Here is a 19,651-nt window from a genome sequence, read left to right as displayed (position 1 = left end):
TTTCACTTTCCTCCACATTCAGTTCACCATTTCTCAGTACCAGTCATTCTCCTGCTATGTTAACATCACAAATAACATTTTTTCATGAAAGATTTTCATCCGAATCTGAAGTTGACCTTGATATGGAGTTTTCTCCAGAAAACTTTCTCGACACAGATAAGTCTATTACTCTTCCAGATCACATTCTAAATATGGCAATCCCTGGGTACCTCCACCTATGCCAGACCCACACTGGTAATACTGGAATAACTGGCAACCTTGGCACAAACACCAGCATGGCCAGAAATGACATTTAGTGCAATATTTCCCTCCACCACACTCCCCACTTACAAAGCAAGCACAGGAAGGGGACCCACCCAGCCAACTTGCGGATGTAAGGTTGAGCCAAATGAACCCACCCCACCAGGGGAAGTGGCTGTGCCTTCAGTTCCAACAACCTCAGATGACTCTGCACATTTTCAAGACCTTTTTAAATGTGTGGCTGCTGAATTAAACAATCCCCTCCAGGAGGTCATCAAAACCCAACATGAATGAACATATTGCACTCAGTAAACAATCGAAAATAGCACTACTAATTAATCCTGCAATAATGGAACCTGCAAAGATGGTATGGCAAATGCCTCCATCAACCATTCCTACCTTTAAGAGAGCCAGGGCTCGACAATATATGTAATCTACTCGCCCGTGGCAAGTAGATTACATCCCAGAAGAGCCGGGTTCGGGCGATCTGCACATGCGCAGAATGCCGGACAGTGCAACTGGCGAGCCCTAAAGAGAGCAGATAGGAAAATATTACATTCCACCCAAGGACTCTGAGTTTCTTTTCACTTACCCAGGACCTAACTCTTTGGTGGTGGAAGCTACACGCCAGAAGAGCAAGCAGGCAATAATTTCGGTCTATCCCATCAAACCATGTTGGCAAGAGACTTGATTTATGCAGGCTCAAAGTTTGCACGTCTTCCACCTTACAATTTCGTATTTCCAAATATGCTGCTCTATTGAGTGAATATGTCTATAGAAACTACACCAAGCGCAATGATTTTATTGCAGATATTCCTGAGGCAAGAAGACAACAGTTCAAAGACCTGATAAGAGTCACAAGATTGCCAGAACAGCCTTGCAGACTGCATTAGATGCTGCTGATGCAGACTACATTAGATGGTGCTGATACAGCTGCACGATCTACAGCAACAGCAGTAGTGATGAGAAGGGCTTCATGGTTTAACACTACTCCTTTTCTTAGAGAAATCCAAGCTACGGTGACGTTTGACGGCCAGAAACTGTTTGCAACCAATACCAATGAAATTCTTCACTCGGTGAAGGATTCCAGAGCAAAGCTCTGCTGTTTAGGGATCCTCAACTCGGCACCTAGAAAGAGACAATACAGGTATCAGCCCTACCCTAGGCCTTGATACCATCTGTACACTCAACATTACAACAGACAAGGCCAACATCAACAGAACAGGGGTAGAGTCAGAAACCAGTGACAACGCCCTCCTACCAACTCGTAACAGTCACAGCAAATTTTAACTTCAGGTTGAGGGTCGTGAGAACCACAAGAGATCAACTTCCTTGACACTACAATACAATTACATGACGGACACATTTTCACCATCTTATACCAGAAACTTTCTGACCACTACATTTACTTTCATGCTTGTAGTTTCCATCCCCTTCACATTTCTCAAAATCTATAGTTTACAGCCAAGCCCTAAGATGCAACTGGATTTGTTCCAATGCCACAGACAGAGACAAACACCTACAGGATCTATATAGAGCATTCTTAAAACTGAAATACCCACCCAGAGAAGTGAAAAAACAGATTGACAGAGCCAGAAGAGTACCCAGACATGAACTACTTCAAGACGGGCCAGGAAGAGAAAACAACAGAATTCCACTTGTCATCCTCTAGGGTGTGTCTAAACTACATGGCTCCATCAATGGAGCCATGTAGATTAGGCTGATCAGCAGAGGGAAATGAAGCTGCAATTTAAATAATCGCGGCTTCATTTAAATTTAAATGGCTGCTGCACTCTGCCGATCAGCTGTTTGTCGGCAGATCAGGGCAGTCTGGACGCGCCGCTGTCGACAAGGAAGTCTTTGTTGACTGGCGCAGGTAAACCTCGTTTCACGAGGCATGTAGTTTAGACACACCCTTATAGTCCAGAACTTAAACCCCTCCAATCCATTATCAACAATCTACAACCTATTGTGGAAAATGACCCCTCACTCTCACAGGCCTTGGGGGAAAGGCCTATTCTCGCTTACAGACAACCCCCTAACCTCAAATAAGTTCTTTGCAGTAATCATGCAACACACCTCCATCATAATCATCCAGGAATCCATCAGTGTGATCAGCCCTGGTGCCAACTCTGTCCACACATCTACACAAGCGATTTCATCACTGGATCCAACAACATCAGCTGCTACATCAGGGGCTCCTTTAACTTCACATGTGATCTGTGCCAGCAATGCCCCACTGCCATGTATATTGGGCAAATTGGACAGTCTTTATGGGTTAGAATTAATGGACACAAATCAGATATCCAAAAAGGCAACACAGAGAAATCTGTTGGAGAACACTTTTACCTGCCCAGGTACTTGTTAATAGATCTCAGAGTCAGAGTGTTGTTTCAGGCCAATTCCACAAGCCAAATACACAGGGAAGGGTTGGAAGTTAACTTCATTTACAAGTTTGATTCCTATCAGGGAGGAATGAATAAAGTTATCGGCTGGTTCACATACTATCTTCCACATCCTAATGACTTAACCAACCAGTAGGCCAATGGATACTCATAGAGGTGAAATTATTCATATCAGCCTCTTGTAACTTGAATAATCCAATTCACTATTTTTTCTTTTCCCCCTCTTTCCATGCCTCCTCCGCCTTCCCTTATTTATTCTTGGATCTGGACTTTCAATACTCCAGTCATCTGAAGAAGTGGGTTATACCCATGAAAGCTCATATTACCATCTACATGTTTTGTTAATCTTTAAGGTGCTGGTAGACTATTCGTTGTTTAAGTTTTTCCAGTTACAGACTAACTCAGCTACCCCTCTGAACCTATTCCAACATTGCTTTTACAAGCTAAATTATATCACCGCTGTCTGCTATCATTCTTGACAAAACTAACAGCATATAATCTCTGACAGATGGGTCTTCCAGATAATTGAAAAAGGCTATCTTATTCCTTTCATGTCTCTACCCCATTTCCATCCCCCATCCCAGTCCTTCTTCAGGGAACACTCTCATGAGAATTGGCTTCAACAAGAACACCTTTTGCACATACGGGTAGTTGAACCTGCCCTGCACAATCTAGAGGGAAAGGTTTTTATTCGCATTTTTTCCTCATGGAAAAACGTTCCTGAGGTTGGAGACCCATCTTAGTCCTGCAACAAATTCGTTTAGAAACAGAAATTCAAGATGGTGATACTTAGACATTTTCTCTGATTTGTTGTAGGTTCACAACACTACCAATACAAAGTACTCCCCTTTGGACTTTCTGCGGCCCCGAGAGTCTTCTCAAAGATTCTGGTGGTCATCACAGCATACCAGAGGAAGCTAAACGTCATCATAGTCCCTTAGCTAGATGATTGCCTTTTGAAGGCACACACACACACAATGACTCCTGCCACTCGCTGTGAATCACAACATACCTATTCCAACAAATAAATGCAGCCAAATCAACACTCTCCCCCACAGAAAAGATTCAATTTATAGAAGCATGTCTCAGCTCAACAAGGGATACTGCATCCCTTCCTAAAGACCGTTTCCAAAAAATTGTGGCCTTGGTAAACACCTTACAATCCAGTCCCCAAGCAACAGCACACAAATGCCTTCAGCTTCTGGGGCACATGGCGGCATGCAATTTTGTTGCCAGCAATGCTTGCCTCCACATGAGATGTTTGCAGGGATGGCTGGGACAGATCTACAAACCTAATATCCACCTACTATCCAAATCCCTCATCCTCCCAGTCCTGGTAAAGAAATCCCTGCAACGGTGGACCAGTCCCCAGAATCTTTGTTCCAGAGTCCCTTTCCACCTATCTGAACCGTTTGTCTCCAGGATGACGGATGCATTTCTTACAGGATGCAGTGCTTATCTATGACATCACATGTCCCAGGGTCTGTGGTTCAGCAGCGACAATAACCCGACATATCAACATCTTAAAACTAGATGCAGTCAGACACGTTTGTGTGATATTCCTTCCATTCGTTGTCAACAATCATGTGAGACTGTATATAGACAATACTGCAGCAATGTTTTATATGAATCATCAGGGCGAGGCCTGATCTTAACTACTTTGCACAGAAGCCATAGCACTTTGGAACTGGTGCCTCAAATATAGCATAAACATTACTGCGGTGCACCCTCTGGGCACCCTAAACACTACGGCAGATGCACTCGGCAGAGCTCTCCCTGCCTAGTACAAGTAGCAAATAAACCTGCACAGATTGTCACAAATCTTTCGACAGTGTGTTCACCCTATCATAGATCTATTTGCCACACAATCCAACAGAAAATGTCACCTATTCTGCTCCAGGGCAGTCATCGGGTCCATGGGAGATGCCTTCCTCATCAACTGGTCATGCCACTTCCTGTATGCGTTTCCTCCCCATCCTCCTGTTAAACAAGGTGGTCTAAAAGGCAAAGAGAGACAAAGCACACTGTGATGGACACCCGCCCCCCATGCTTTATGAAATGGACTTATGGACATGAATATACATAACTCAAAGGTGGTTTGAGCAAATTATTTAGTGTAACCCACTAATCTTCATGTCATGATCTGCTGGTTCTGTTTATCTTACTTTGATGTATGTATCATTTTTGGATGTAAAATTAGACATATGGAATGGGGAATACTTTGTGAGTTTCAAATGTGTGAATGGGAGACATGGAGGGTGTTACCCGCAGCTTCTTGATGAGCCACTGTTAAACAATCTTTTGTCCTTAAATCTGAGCAGTGGTTGGTAGGGAGTGGTCTCACGGCCTTAACAAAAAGAATAGGAAAGCAGAAGCCTAGGTCTTTTGGTGGGGCTGCACCTGAAGGAAGGAGCCAAAGACCTCAGGGTCTGGGAAACAGCCCTGGTTTGGAGCTGAAGGTGGAAAAGAGGTTTTAGGGTGAATTTGAAGAGTTTATGCTTAGGTTTCAGTGTAGAATTAGCCAAGTGTTTTCATTTTTTGATTTGTAACCTACTTTGCTCTGCCTCTTCTTGCTTATTACTACTTAAATCCTACTGCTTCCACTTAATAAAATCATTTTTAATTTATATCAATCCCAGTGTAAATAATTGTTACCTGGGGGGGGCAACCAGTGTACACATTTCCCCTTTCATTGTTAAAGAGGGCTTACCTAATTCTTTGGGGTTTGATCTCATCTGGGCAGTGGTCTCTCAGAAGGCTGGGCCACTCTCCTTGGACCTGAAGTGGTGCAGTATCTGTACTGCTTCTCGGTGGGGGCAGAGACTTCAGCTCAGGGCCTTGGCTGGGGGTGACCAGCGGAGCTGGCCCAGCAGGACTGGGTGGTGAGGAGCCCCAGAGAGTGGGAAGGTGAGTGGCAGTGACTGTGTCAGCACCCCAGCAGGCACCCCCGAGGGGTCATCTGTGACTGCACCCTGTCACACACAACTAATTCTTATAGCTCCATCATGGCCATGTGAACCATGGTTTTCCTTTCTGATGAGGGTGTCCTGTGTGCCACCGATCCACTTACCATACAGCCACGATCTCCTTCCCCCAGGATCCCACGCCACCCAACTGAACCTTGACTCGCTACACCTAAAGGTGTTGCTCCTCCATGGTTCTGACTTGCTCACAGCAAGTACAAACAGTCCTCCTACACAGTAAGTCGCAGAGCACCCATAAGACTTACCTTCAAAAACGGAAAAGATTCACCACGTGGTGCGTTTGCCACCAGATGGCACCCTCAACATCTTTCTTACCTGCCATCCTCGATTAACTTCTGCACCTTAAACAAGCGGGCTTTTCAATAAGTTCCTTTAGAGTTCACCGTGCTGCTATTACTACCTTGCACCGTAAGATAGATGACTTGTTGATATTGGCGCACATCCACTCACTGAGAGGTTTTTAAAGGACCTTCAGACACTTTATCCTGATATCACCCCACCAACACAACCGTGGGACCTGCATCTCATACTGGATGCTTTAACCCGGCCACCCTTTGAACCAATGGCTACTACCTCTCTCCTGCACTTATCCAGAAAGACCACCTTTCTTGTAGCCATTGCCTTGGTGAGATGGGTGGGAGAGATCACAACCCTAGCTATGGGTCCCCCATACACAACCTTTTTTAAAGACAAGGTCACTTTACATTCCCACTCCAAATTCCTCCCTGTAAGAGCCCACCACGTCTCATGTTCCTCCATGGGCATTCCCCCACAGCTTGGGCCCTGGCTTTCCCCAGGGGCTACGGATGGTACTGAGAACCCTCACCAAACTGGGTGGTAGTTTCCACCTCTCCCTCCACACTTGCGTACAGCAAAGTGGTGCTGTGTGAGCATACGGGTCTCACAAGACAGTACCCTCTCCCCAGACCGGGCCGCACCCTGCTGAAGTGTGCGGCCCAGTCGATGGGCAGCCAGCCATAAAAGGAGTCCTCGGTAGCCAGATAACAATGTTGCGTGCCCTGCAGCAGCGTGCACAGACCGGGTAGGTCCCCTTTACAGCAGGTGCAGTGCAGGGTCAGGAGCTCCTCGCTTGAGAATCCTACCTCCGGGCCAACTCCCAGCTACATGGTGACTCCGAACACAGAGAATGAGATGAGGCGGGCAGCCAAGCCCCCGTGAGAGCCCCCTGCATCCCATGTTGCATGGGGGTGGCTGAGCTAGGGCCACGGTCCACCTCGGAGATGGCTGCAGACCACTAGTAGTCTATGAATCGCACTTTGAGAACAACTGGTCTAAACCTTTCTTATTTACTCTAGTTTTGACAGTTTACCTCTGTATTTCTGTAGCTTCCAACTTGTGTTCAGCTCTCATTCAGTGACTCTTTTCTTATTGGAAATGGGCATTAGACAGCTCCCTGAAGGACTGTGGTTAGTGCCAAACTAATATATGCAGACTATAATATATACCAACAACAAAGTCACTGATTATGGGGCTACTGTTTACAGGCTTCAGAGGAATTAAGTCATTAATATTTGTGTCTTCACATCTTGCATGGAACACATTTTTAGAAGCTTAAAATCATTATTCATTCTTATTTCTTTATTACTTATTTGTATGATAGTATATAAAGTTTGAGGCCCGATTGTGCTAAGCACTGTGCAAACTGAATACAAGCCATCTTTGCCTGAACAGCTTACAATTTAAAAGACAAGGCAGAAAAAAAGATACAGATAAGCAATATATTATTTACATTCTTACCATTAAATATTTACCTGCTTATCTCTTCAAAGACATGAGCATCATTTTTTCCTTGAAGTATTCTGGTAGGCTCTCCAGTAGTTTCTACTACATCAGGATGCAGTTCTGTAGAAGGTATTCAAACCTTTTGATTTCAAAAGATTCAAGCTTTTTTAAAAAATGATGATGAAAGCAAGAGAGTCTGGGTGGGATTTTGTTGAATAATGGCTGAATTGCTACACATATATTCTTTTTCGAAATAAATAAAGGCAGACATCTCTTTGTCTCCATGACAACAAAAGCAGCCTCCTCACATACTGGTGAGAAAAGGGATAGACTTCTGTAGAAACAGGTTAGAACATACTTGTGATAATTTGTAACTTTCTATATCTGTCAGTTTGTATGGAATCTATTTAATGTTCTAGGTACTATAAACCAGCAAATACAAATATATAAGTACATATATATTAATGCACATTGACAATAAAAAAAAAACTTGATTTTTTTTTAATTGACAAGAACATCATTTTCTAAAACAGCATTCTTTAAATAATGCATCTGATTTTTAAAAAATGTTCAGCATTTTTAATAAATATTGTTCTTCTTTCGTGTGGATACTTAACTATTTTCAATAAGGGAGAAACTGACTTATCAGGAGAAATGATGACACTAATTGTACATAAAGTACTATCAGATGAACAGAGTAAACAGATTGGAAAAATACATATTTTTGGTCCCACCTCTGTTACAGTAATCCTGGGTATTACCTTGAGCTGTATTATGCACAAACTTTTCAGACAGAAATGTGATTTTGAAGTTTTGTCCTCTTTAAAAACAAACAGAACTTGCTTATGTCTGCTCAGTACTTGCTCTATAAAATAAAACCCTTGGATAATGATATTAGGAATTGTAATTTAGATTCTCTACCCTTCACCCATCAACCCAGCATTTAAGATGATCATATTGATTCTGTTTAAATGTTTTGGTGAAACACATGCTGAATTTGAACTTCAACCATTTATTTCAACACTTTGAGTCAAATGTTCTGCACTGTTAGCAATGCTGCTGATCCCACTGGATAAAAGAGAAGGATTCTGCAGTTGGATTTGTGATCTGTGGAGGTAAAACCTTACCTCAGCGGAAACAGTTTAGTTAAACCAAAACTTTAAGTTGGTAGGTACAGATGGAGCTCAAAACTGAAAATCTCAGTGAACACTGAAGGGAAGCAGAGAAAGTGAGACATCAAATCATTATGACAAAATTTGTAAGAGTAGGCACATGGAATGTATGAATTTTTTGTAGAATGGGAAAGCTGGCACAAGCTACACAAACTATAAAAAACCAAATAAACCACTTGAATATACTTGGGCTCTATGCATCGAGAAGGGCAGGGAATGACAAGATGCTGTCTAATGGTGAACAAAAGAAGTGTAGGAATTATGCTAGATGACATTTCAGCAAAGACCCCGTTGGCTTGAGAGCCAGTGAGCAGCAGAAAAACAGTCAATCTGCACACAAGCAATATCAAGTGTACAATAATTGTACCAACAAATTCAGCAAGTGACCCTGAAGTGTATACGTTCTTTGAGCAGGTACAGCTGGATGTCAGTGTTCCCTATAAGCTGACCACTTGGGCAGCCACCCAAGAGAGACTGCAGTGCCACCCAGCTGGTTAGCAGAGTGCCTACAGTGCTCACAGCCAGCAGCATGGTGGTGCATATCTGCATATGGTTACGTGCACATAACAAAATTAATTCTACATGTGGTTGGAAAAAATTAGAGGGAACATTGGCTGATGTGCCTAAACATGCCATTTCGTGCACAGCAGTGGAAGGCACCTTTTTGATAATAGCAAACAGGTTTTGAGTCTCTGGCACAGAGCCTCTTAAATTAGGAGTCAGTCTTTTCCAGCATAAGAGAATTCACAAACTCACATGGAGATCACCAGAGAATGCAACTATCAATCAGGCCATGTGTCTATACTTCAGGAGTGAGTATCTTCTTTGAGGAATGACCGAGCCATTAGAAGAGCAAATGTTAGCTTTGGATCATTATCTTTTAGTGACCATAATAGAACATAAACTTTAAAAGATCATAAAGATGGACAAAAAGTGTTACAGCAATCGAGAATTTCAAGGACAAAGAAATACAGATCAGATTGCTTTTAGCAACAGTTCTGGTATTTTATAGGACCAGGCTGAGTAAAGTCTGGAAGACAGATGGACAAACTTGAAAACTTGTAGGTAAATCTGAGCCTCCAGAAAGGGTGGAAGAAAGATGCATGGATTACATCTGGAACCCGAACAGCAATTAACAAACAGAAACTTATGAAGGCAAAAAAGGACAGAGCAAGAATCAGGCCTAACTTTTACATGCAGATTCAAGATGTAAATAAAAGGATAAAGAAGAGAAGCAGGAAAGCTGTAAATGCCTGGGCTCAGGAGATGTCTGCAGAGGCAGAAATATCTCTGATTGAAACTTCAAACAGCTCTACTGAATAATGAAATACCTTTCAGGAAGAACCTGACCATCATGGGTGATGTCTGTCACTACTGTTATGGACAGGTGTTGAAATAACACAAAGAACAAGTCAGAGGAAGAGAACAAAAATTCCATTCCATATAAAACTGTTCAGAGCGTTGTCATGTACAGATTCTAGAGAAATGCCTATACAGGCAGTCCCCGGGTTACGTACAAGATAGGGACTGTAGATTTGTTCTTAAGTTGAATTTGTATGTAAGTCAGAACTGGTACATATTGTAGGGGAAACTCTAGCCAAACATTTCTCCAGAGCTCAGTTTTATTCTCCCACACCTCACTTCCCTCTGGGTATGTCTACACTACCCCCCTAGTTCGAACTAGGGGGGTAATGTATGCATACCGAACTTGCTAATGAAGCCCGGGATTTGAATTTCCCGGGCTTCATTAGCATAAAGCCGGCGCCGCCATTTTTAAAAGCCGGCTAGTGCGAACCCTAATCCGAACTATCTAGTCCGTGCCGCGTGTAGCCGCGCGGCACGGGGTTCGCACTAGCCGGCTTTTAAAAATGGCTTTTAAAAATGGCGGCGCCGGCTTTATGCTAATGAAGCCCGGGAAATTCAAATCCCGGGCTTCATTAGCAAGTTCGGTATGCATACATTACCCCCCTAGTTCGAACTAGGGGGGTAGTGTAGACATACCCTCAGTCCTTTATTCTCAAGCTGAGGTGTCTGCTGAGAAAAGCCGCTCCACGTCTCCCTGGTCTGCTGGGGGCGGTGCTAGCTTCGCGTCTCCCTGGTCTGCTGAGGGGAAGCAGCTAGTGCGGGGTTGCCTCACCCCGTTTGTAAGTAGGGATCCGATGTAAGTCGGATCCATGTAACCCGGGGACTGCCTGTATTCAGTTAGAAATAGAAGATGCACCAGTGAATAATACCCAGTGAAATTAAAGCTGCTGTCAAAGGTCTCAAACAGATGAAAGCTTTTGGAGCTGACAGAATTCAATCAGAAGTACAGTGGCAAAAGGATATTAAATGTGCTGGCATTATGTAGGAAATAATACCATTAGTGAACACCTATAATTAAAGCAGGAACTGGACTGGCCAATATGCCAGCAGCGCAGGAAGGTCTAAAGCAGGCCTGGGAAAAATACGGCCCGCGGGATGGATGCTGCTCACCCAACCACTGGATCCAGTCCTCACAGTCAGCGGGGAGCCCCAGGTAGGCTCCCCAGCTTGCCCCGTGCACCATGCAGAAAAGCGACTGCAGGGCTCCATTTCTGTTTTGAAACTGGTGGGGAGGGGAGAAGTTTTAGGAGCAGCCGATGTGAGCTGCTTGTTAGAATTACAGGCAGCCAAGAAGAATCACGCCCCCTCTCCTGGGCTCAGTTATTCATGAAGCACATGGCCAGGCAAGCAGGCTGGCTGGCTGGGAAACATTTTTAGCTGTGCAGGCAGTTAGGCAAGTTTGGCAGCTGACAAGTCTCTTGGCCCCAGCCTGCTTGTGGCACCCCAGCCCTTTCTTGCCCCAACTCTCTGCCCTCCCCCCACTCAACATACCCAAACCCTCTGTTCCTCTCTTACACCCGTACCCCCTCCCAGATCTGGCACCCCAATCTTCTATCTCAGATCACAATCTCCTCCTACCTTAGGTCACATTCCAAACTCCTGAACTACAGTCCCCTGCCCTAGGTCACATCCCAACTCCCTCCTAGACTCCAATCTCCCTCCTGCACCCCAGTCTCTTACCCCAATCTCCATTCCAGACCCCACATTTCCATTAATATCATGGAAGAGTGCAGCTCATGACCACTTTCCAAAATCTTGGAGTGCCCCCCCCCCCATTAAAAATTATTGCCCACTCCTGGTCTAACGTCTGTCACATGCTTGAATGGGACAAAACTCTTACTAAATATTTTAGAAACTTTGTGTGTCTGTCTATCCATCTGTGAGTACTTTTGTTCAAGAACCTCCTCCTAAACAATAAGAGCTAGGACAACTAAATTTGGGATATATCTTCCTCTTATAATTGAATGCAAAATAAGGGTTTGGTTGTGCCAGGACAATGGGATGTGCTTGTTTCTCATAAAATGGAAAGGGACTAGTCTGGTAGGAGGAACTGTTATACTGTAGAATGGTAACAGCAGGGCAGCAAGGGGCCAGAGGTGAGGACTGGGATAGCTAGGGCAGGGATGGAGAAAGGGACAACTATTTACTCTATATTTCAGTGTGCCTGCCTGCCTGCCTGCCTGCCTGTCTGACCCCCAGCTAGGTGACATGCACCATCTCCTTGCTGTGCCCACTGCACCTGCCGCATCCATGGAAAAATGGTTCTCACCTGGCCCCAAGCTACAACTGTGGTGAGAGAGAGCTGGGGTTGTCCTTTCTCCCTGAAGCAGCCTGCATATTGAAACCCTCATACCCAACCCCACTCCAAAATAGGGATGTAATAGTATAGTTGGTTAACTGATAAGCAAAAGCTTATGGATTAATGCTATAGACTACACGCATTTCCCCCCATTCCCTTGCCAGAAATTTTTTTAGCAGGCTGTCCAGTAGTCCGGCTTAGTTCTGGCGGCACTGGGTCTGGGACTTACCTCTCCTGTGGCTCTGCATTTAAAGTGTATTAGTAGCCAGGCTTGTGCCGGGTTTGGGAGCTCAGACGCTCCCCTGAACAGGGATTGTTGTCACTCCATGCTGCTGCCTCTGTATCAGAGGCAGTGGGAGCGACAGGCAGCCAGTCCTCAAGGGGAGCTGGTTTTTAACTGGTTCCTCTCGTGGACCACCTTCTGCCTGACACCCCGGGCTGCTGCCTTTGATACAGACGGAGCAGTGCGGAGTGGCAGGGGGCTTCTTGGGAGTGGGACTGGATTGCACTGGCTGCTGGCCCCACCTCTGGGGACTATAGAATAGTTGAGTAACCAATAAGAATTAATGAGGTTAATTGACTATTCAGTTAACCAATATTTAACATCCCTACTCCAGAACAATGATTTACATGAAGAAAAAAAATATTTGGCTTAAGGACTCCAGCAATTCTGGGTAAATCTTCTAGTGCTAGTATAAAATAACTTGATAAGCAGTTTTTATTTCCTGTTTATTTTGCATTAAGAATCCAAAATGGAAAAGGCTGTTACAATGATTAAATAATGTAATGTTTATAAGATTGATAAGTTAAGATTTGTGTTACTTATACCAGTTACATTCTGTTTGCTGAAGTTGGCTCTGTTGCCTTATTTTATTCCTTTTATATTTTGCTTGTAATGAGCAAATACAGAATGTTGAACATTGGGAAATATCTTTCTTTCACTGCTGTTACATTATAAAGTAAAGTATTTCTTATAAGCAGCATATGATAATGTTTTCACAGTCTCGGTGCACAGATTCTTTCTTATAAAATATGTTACCTTAAGGTAAAGGGGGTGTTGTATGTGCAAAATCCCCTTGAATTTGGTGTTAATTTTTGATGCACATAAGAATTTTCATGGCTTACCTCTTTTGAATAGATTTATTTAGCCTTTTAAAGGCTAAGGTCATGCCAGTGCTTTGTACTCAAGATTCTATTTGAGGACTAAAAGTGCTCTACAAACATCATCTAAGCCCAAAAACATCCTGGTGAGAGATCATTGTATAGGTTTGACCTCCAAAAACCAGGACTCCCTCGTCTGGCAGCGGACCAGGGAGTCCTAGCTGGGAGCCCCAGTGGCAAGAGGGCACCTGTGGCTCAGAGCCCAGTGGTGCTGGGGCTGGGACCAGGGTTGGAGCCCCAGTAGCACAGTGGGGGTCATGGCAGCCCCAGTAGTGGGGACTCAGCAGCCCCGGTAGCAGGGATGGGGACGTGGCAGCTGCCTCAGCCTTGGTGACAGGACAGGGGACGTGGCAGTCCATGCTGCCAGGGCCGCATCAGCCTGGCAGCAGGAAAGGGAGGCCCCTGATCTGGCAAATTCCCTTGTTCAGGACCAGTCAGGTCCCAAAGGTGCTGAACCAGAGAGGTCCAAACTGTACTCATTTTACAGATTAATAAACTGAGAAATAGATCCAGTAGGTTTACTTGAACATAATTTATTTAGGAGCAGCTTTTCACTGCAGTAATGGTTGTAAAATCCTTTTGTATACAAGTGGGCAGGCAAGTAAGCAATCTGGAAATAAATGATTTGACATTCACTTTTTCCCAAAAGGCAGGCTGGAGTAGATTAACAAATTCAGTTGTTTGTTTGATTATCTTTGGACTTTACTGATGTATTAAGGCTGTGACTGGATTTTTTTTAAAGTTACAGAATAATTGATTACAACAAGATGGCAGTAGCTATAATGGTATTGTTTGTTTCCACCAAGATTTTGATGATCAGTGTAACATTCCTGAAAGGCATACCAATTCTCTTGTCTTTCTGCCACTTGATTTCGGGTAGAATTTATGTGTTTTGCTGTTGTAAGTAGCTTACTGTGTGAAATTTGATCTTTGTTTATCTTGAATGCTTGTAATGTATTGCTCTTTTATTTTGTTAAGAGAAATTGACATTGGAGAGTTGCCTATAGTTCTTGTCTATTTCTTTGCCTGTAAAAAGCATTTTTAAATTGAGTTTAAGTTCTGTTGCCTATTAGGTTTTTTATTCTTCTCTTGGAGGGGGAAGGAAGACAAGTCTGCTTATATATTGCTGCCTTGCTTGTTCCAAACATTTCATCAGAACATTAATATAAACGTAGAAATGTCATATGCATTATTTGTAAAGTATTATTTGTCAAATAGAATTGTTTAGGTACTGTTTAGCATTCTTGTCTTTAAATTTTTCACTGTAAATTTCTGTCATCTGTAATTTTAAATTTCAGTGCCTTTACTTACAGGCCTAATACTGATCCCATTAAAGTCAGGTCCTTAATCTGGCCCTTTATATTTATGGAAATGAAACATTGAAGGGGAAATATATGCCACAGGGACTTGTCATATGTATTTCATTTGTCAGTTTATCACAAAGAATAAGTATCAGAAAAGAGCTGTAAATCTCCCTTCTGGTAGAGTCCACATGCAGCTTGAACTCCCATAAAAGTAGGTGCTGTTGCTGGCAAGGAGGGACCTAATTCAGCACCTCCCCTTTGTTGCTTTCACTAGCAGAACTTTGTCCTGGCTAAAAGTAAAGCTGTGCTCTGAAAGCAGCGCCTTCTAGTATGAATTCTCTGGGAACACAGAAGGGTCTGTCTGGTTCACGGAAATGCATTTTGCAGGATGACTCCAGTCTATGGCTGTTGATTTGAATTAATCTGAATTTCAGTTTTTTCCTACAGTGTTTACTAAGTGTTTCACTAAGGTGAACAATAAAATGATAAATCTGTGTTCTAAACGTCTGAGTAAACAGATACATGATGAAATTATTTGTACCTAGCAATATTTGTAATCTTTTAGATAATCGAGAGAGCTTGTTTTGTTTCATATAAATTGCAGTGTGAAAGATAAGTCAAAACAAACATTTGGAACTGAACAAATGTTAATGTTATTACTGAACAGATTGTTAACATTCTTTCAACAGTGTACAGTACTTGTTTGATATGGTCCAAGTTTTGACTGATTTGTCTGTTTGAAAAATGTGTAATTTAAAAGGTTGTCTTGGAGATTAGGTATATCTTATTATGCAGGTTGGACCAGCTGCTCAGCAAGGTGACAGCCCTGCTTGGTCTTCAGCCTCACTTGGAGGCACCACTGCCTCCCAGCTTCACCAAGCAGGTTCGCTGGGCAGTAGCGGGGCTGTCAGGTTCTTTGCTCTACCACTGGACAGCAGCTGTTTGCTCTGCAGCAGGGCAGCAACCTGCTGCCCCCCCGGTCTCGCCGGGCAGTTTCTCTGCTGTGCTCCAGCCCTGCTGCCTCCTGCCCTCCTCCACCCCCCACTCGCTGCAGCCCTACTGCTGAGCTCCTGGTTTTGCTCACGGGTTATCCTCACTACTACTGGGCTTTAGCCCCTCTTCAGGGCTTCCAGCAATTAGCTTTCCACTGGGACTCTCTGGTCCTAGGAAATTTGTGGTCCTGCCAAACCAGGGATGTTTCTGGAGCAGAGTGTCCTGGTTAAGAGAGGTTCAACCTGTATTAGATTCTTTAAATCATGCTCTTGCATTGTCTGTGAATTCAGACTGTTTAATCTTCTGAAACTAGCACACATTAGTGCAAAAAAGTCATATTTTACCCTAGAACAGATCAAATTATATATTTTCTCTCTCATTGCTTTTACTCTTAAAATTTACACTAAATTTTGCTGAGATAGTAATTAGAAATTTTCTTTCTCCAAATCATAAAGTACAGATTTTTTTTTGAGTTCACAGTAAAATAATCTATACTTGTGGCTCTCAGACATTATTGGTTAACATATTGCTTTCTTCAAAAATTGTGAATGGAAGGGATGGAACATTAAGCTCATGTACCACAATTAGGGAACCTCTAATCTAAACTGTAATGATGTACTTACCTAAAGGTTGAAATTTCCATCTAAGAGAATGCAATAGAATAGAAATGTATCATAAGTATCTAGCACTGGGGTGGGCAATAATTTTTTTTAAGGGGGACCACTTCATAAATTTCTGAAATGACCTCGGGCCATCCCAGATGGGGTGGGGTCTCTGGAAGGGGCAGGGCCAGGGGACTTCTTTCTCTCCCCTCCTCCGCCTGAGCCTGATTGGCGTGGGGTGGGGGAGCATGTGAAGTCTTTCCCCCTCCCCAGAGAGATTTACCAGCTGATTTAAAATAGCTGGCAGTTCCCTCTAGGTGCCGCAATGGGAAGAGCCCTTGTGGCTTCTCCCACCCTTAGGCCAATCAGGCCCCCCTGCCTCCTGTCCCCATCCTGCCAGAGTCACACAGAAGCTCGAGAGAACTGTTGGCTGTTTTAAAACAGCTAGCGGTTCCCTCTGATGCCACGCACCCCCGATTGGGAGAGGAGACTTCACATGCTCCCCCCGCCAGGCCAATCAGGGCTTGGGGGCAGAGGAGTGCACGATGTCTCTCGCCTCCTGCTCCCCGCTGACAGGGGCATGTGATGGCTAGTGAGAAATACCGGCTGTTTTAAATACTTGGGTGTGGGGGAGGAGACTTCATGTGCTCCCCCGTCCCCACGTCTCCATTGGCTTGGGGGTGGGGAAAGTGGCAGGGTGGCAATGGGCCAGATTCAGCCTCCAGAGGCCCCTTTGCCCACCCCGATTTAGCAGGTCACAAGGGTTAACATGGCTTTTAACTGAGATTTAATCAGGAAAAATTCTACTGAAAAACACAAGACTCTCTTCTGCCTTTGGGAAGACCTCGTAACTCAGTGGAAGCTTATGAATCAAAGTTTTTCATCGTGGAGTGTGATCTCTGGCATTCCTAGGTTGATTTCATAGTCTGAGAAAGCTATAAGGACACTGGAGACCTACTATGTTGGTTTGCTGTTCTTTTGTTAAGTGTGCTCTGGCTTATTTTCCTTCTTATAAAATAAATCTTTACACTTTTTTTTTCAAATCATCCCATCACTACTTTTATTAATGCACTATAATGTTTAGTCCATTGAGTCAGTTTGTCTCTTTTTTGGCTTTGAATTACTTATTTTTTTGCTTTTTTCCTTTTAGCTTGTTTTTGTTAGTCACCTGCAATGAATTTTTCATTGTTGTTGTATAAAATTGTGTAATTTAAATCAGATAACTCTTTTTATTTTTATCATCAATCTAGCATAATATAATTGAAACTACAGTAAAACCTTGAAGTTACAGACACCAGTGTTATTAACTGACCAGTCAATCACACATTTCATTTGGAACCAGAAGTATGTAAACCAGAGGTATCCCACCTTTTTAAACCCAAGATCACTTTTTAAATGTCACGGCAAACCAGGATCTACCCCATTCCTTCCTTCAGGACCCGCCTCTACAAACCTTTCTGCAGACTACTCGTTGCTAATGGAAACTAATAGTTAATTACATAATTACACCCGAGCCATTTTGCTAGTGCTGCAGCTGGGGAGAATGTGGTTTAATTTAAATTAACTAGATTAAGCGTTTTAACTTTCTCATGTTAGTTGATCAAACTTCATTTTAAATAAAGTAAAACATTATGTACAACACACAAGTTTTTGATGTTTTCTTTATTTATGGCAGGGGTAGGGAAACTTTTTTGTGTTGGGGGCCATTGTCCCACAGAAAAATCAGTTGGGGACTACACAAATGAGAAGCAAAAAAACTCCTCCCAAAACCCCCAGTCCTCATTGATGTGGCCCCCAACTGAGAGACCTCACTCTTCTGGTGCTCCAGCCCCCACAAGGTGAGGGGAAGGGGCAGGAAGGATTGAGGTTCAGAGCTTCCCATAGGCCAGATTTACTTTTCTGGGGTTCCAAAGCTAGTGTATTTTGTAGACCCCCTTAGGCTCTGTGATGGGAACAAAGATGTGGGGCTCAATGTGTGGGACAGGGCTGATAGGGATAGGGATGCAGGATCTGGGTGGGAGAAGGGCTGCAGGGTCTGGAAGGGAGTTTGGCAGCAGGAGAGGGGGCACAAGACAGAGTTTGGGGAAGAGATGGGGTTAGGGGAGTAATGCAGAAAAAGGTGAGAGGGTGAGAATACAGCCAAATAACTAGTTGGGGAAGGAGGCAAAGAAGTGGAAAGTAAAGGCAAGTGCAGCTTCTGCAAAATAAAATTGTATCCCCCCCTCACATCTTCCCTCTGCTCTAGTCTTGCTCCCCTCAGCCTGATCCCCCTGCATCACTCCATGCCCCTTGTGCAACCCCTGGCCCCTCCCATCCTTCACCCCCATCATCCTTCACCCCCCTTCTCGCCCTCCAATCCCTGTACCCCCAGCACACTCACCAGCAGCACAGTAGCTCCAGGACTTGCAGCCTCCAGGGAGCAGCGCTGGGGCAAGGGGAGAGAGGGGGCAGAGTCTCTTTCCTGCCTGGCCCAGTGGCTCTGGGCCTGGGGTTGCCCAGGGATAGCTTCAGCTGGGCCAGACACAGTGGGGTGCTGGGGAAGGGGCTCCCGGAATCCACACACAGACCAGCCACGTGCAGTGGGGCTGTAGGGAAAGGGCTCTCCAAGCCTGCACACAGCCTGTGGTGATCAGTGTGGGATAGCCCTTTTCCCCAGCATGCCATGTTTGCCAGCCACCCATCCCCTTCCTGGAGCAGGAGGCAAGAGCAGGGATGCACCGCGTGCCTCTTCCCAGCCAGCAAGTTAGCAAAGAGGGACAGCTGCCTGTGTAGCTGCCCCTCGTTTGATCTAGTCCAGCTGGAGTGCAGTGCAGCTTTCAGCCTGCTGAGGCTGTGCCATGCTCCAGCTGGCCTGGATCAAAGAGGGGCAGCTGCCTGGCTAGCTGGCGCCACGATTGACCAGTCAATCACAGTTGACTGGTTGGTGACCACGGATGTAAACTACCAAAATAAATAAAGGGAAAGCAGATTTTTTTTTCTTCTGCAGACTGAAGTTTCAAAGCTGTATTAAGTCACTATTCAGTTGTAAACATTTGAAAGAACAACCATAATATTTTCTTCACTGTTCCGAAAAACTTCCATTTCAGTGGTGTTCGTATTTCTGAGGTTCTACTGTATTGAAAACTGCATCCAGTAAGAGAACTGTTTTAAATAAGTGTGCAAGAGACAAGCAAAAATTCAAAATTGAAGAGGTCATCTTACTCAGTTTATGCGCAATATAATTCTGAAACATGAACTGTAACTAATGGCAGAGATGAGTGAGACAGAGGAGCCATGGGAAAGCTATTAAGTTGCAGCTCATTTGACACTTAAGGCTGCCTCAAAAATGTAACCCATATCTTCAGTCTCTGCTTTAAAGTTTCCTCAGGGTCACTAATAAAATT

The 19,651-nt window shown here is 44.1% G+C and overlaps 1 protein-coding gene and 1 long non-coding RNA gene across 6 annotated transcripts in view; one reads left to right on the top strand and one right to left on the bottom strand.

Moving 5' to 3' along the window:
* The window catches only part of TXNDC11 (thioredoxin domain containing 11), a 103,374-nt gene that overhangs the window by 28,147 nt on the left and 55,576 nt on the right, over positions 1 to 19,651 (top strand). The window lies entirely within an intron of this gene.
* On the bottom strand, positions 1,023 to 19,051 carry LOC112547583 (uncharacterized). 3 transcript variants are annotated; one of them, XR_012896123.1, is made up of 3 exons: positions 18,649 to 19,051; positions 2,320 to 7,492; positions 1,023 to 1,368 (listed from the first exon to the last, which is right to left on the bottom strand). It is a non-coding gene; the product is annotated as an uncharacterized LOC112547583 (long non-coding RNA). The 3 variants fall into 3 exon arrangements; XR_003091351.2 differs by lacking the exon at positions 18,649 to 19,051 and having other exon boundaries at positions 2,320 to 2,702; positions 4,532 to 10,209; XR_012896122.1 differs by lacking the exon at positions 18,649 to 19,051 and having other exon boundaries at positions 2,320 to 10,227.

This window comes from Pelodiscus sinensis, chromosome 16 (genome assembly GCF_049634645.1).
Source record: "Pelodiscus sinensis isolate JC-2024 chromosome 16, ASM4963464v1, whole genome shotgun sequence".
Taxonomy (NCBI): domain Eukaryota; kingdom Metazoa; phylum Chordata; order Testudines; family Trionychidae; genus Pelodiscus; species Pelodiscus sinensis.
This window is presented reverse-complemented; position numbering and strand designations above follow the sequence as displayed.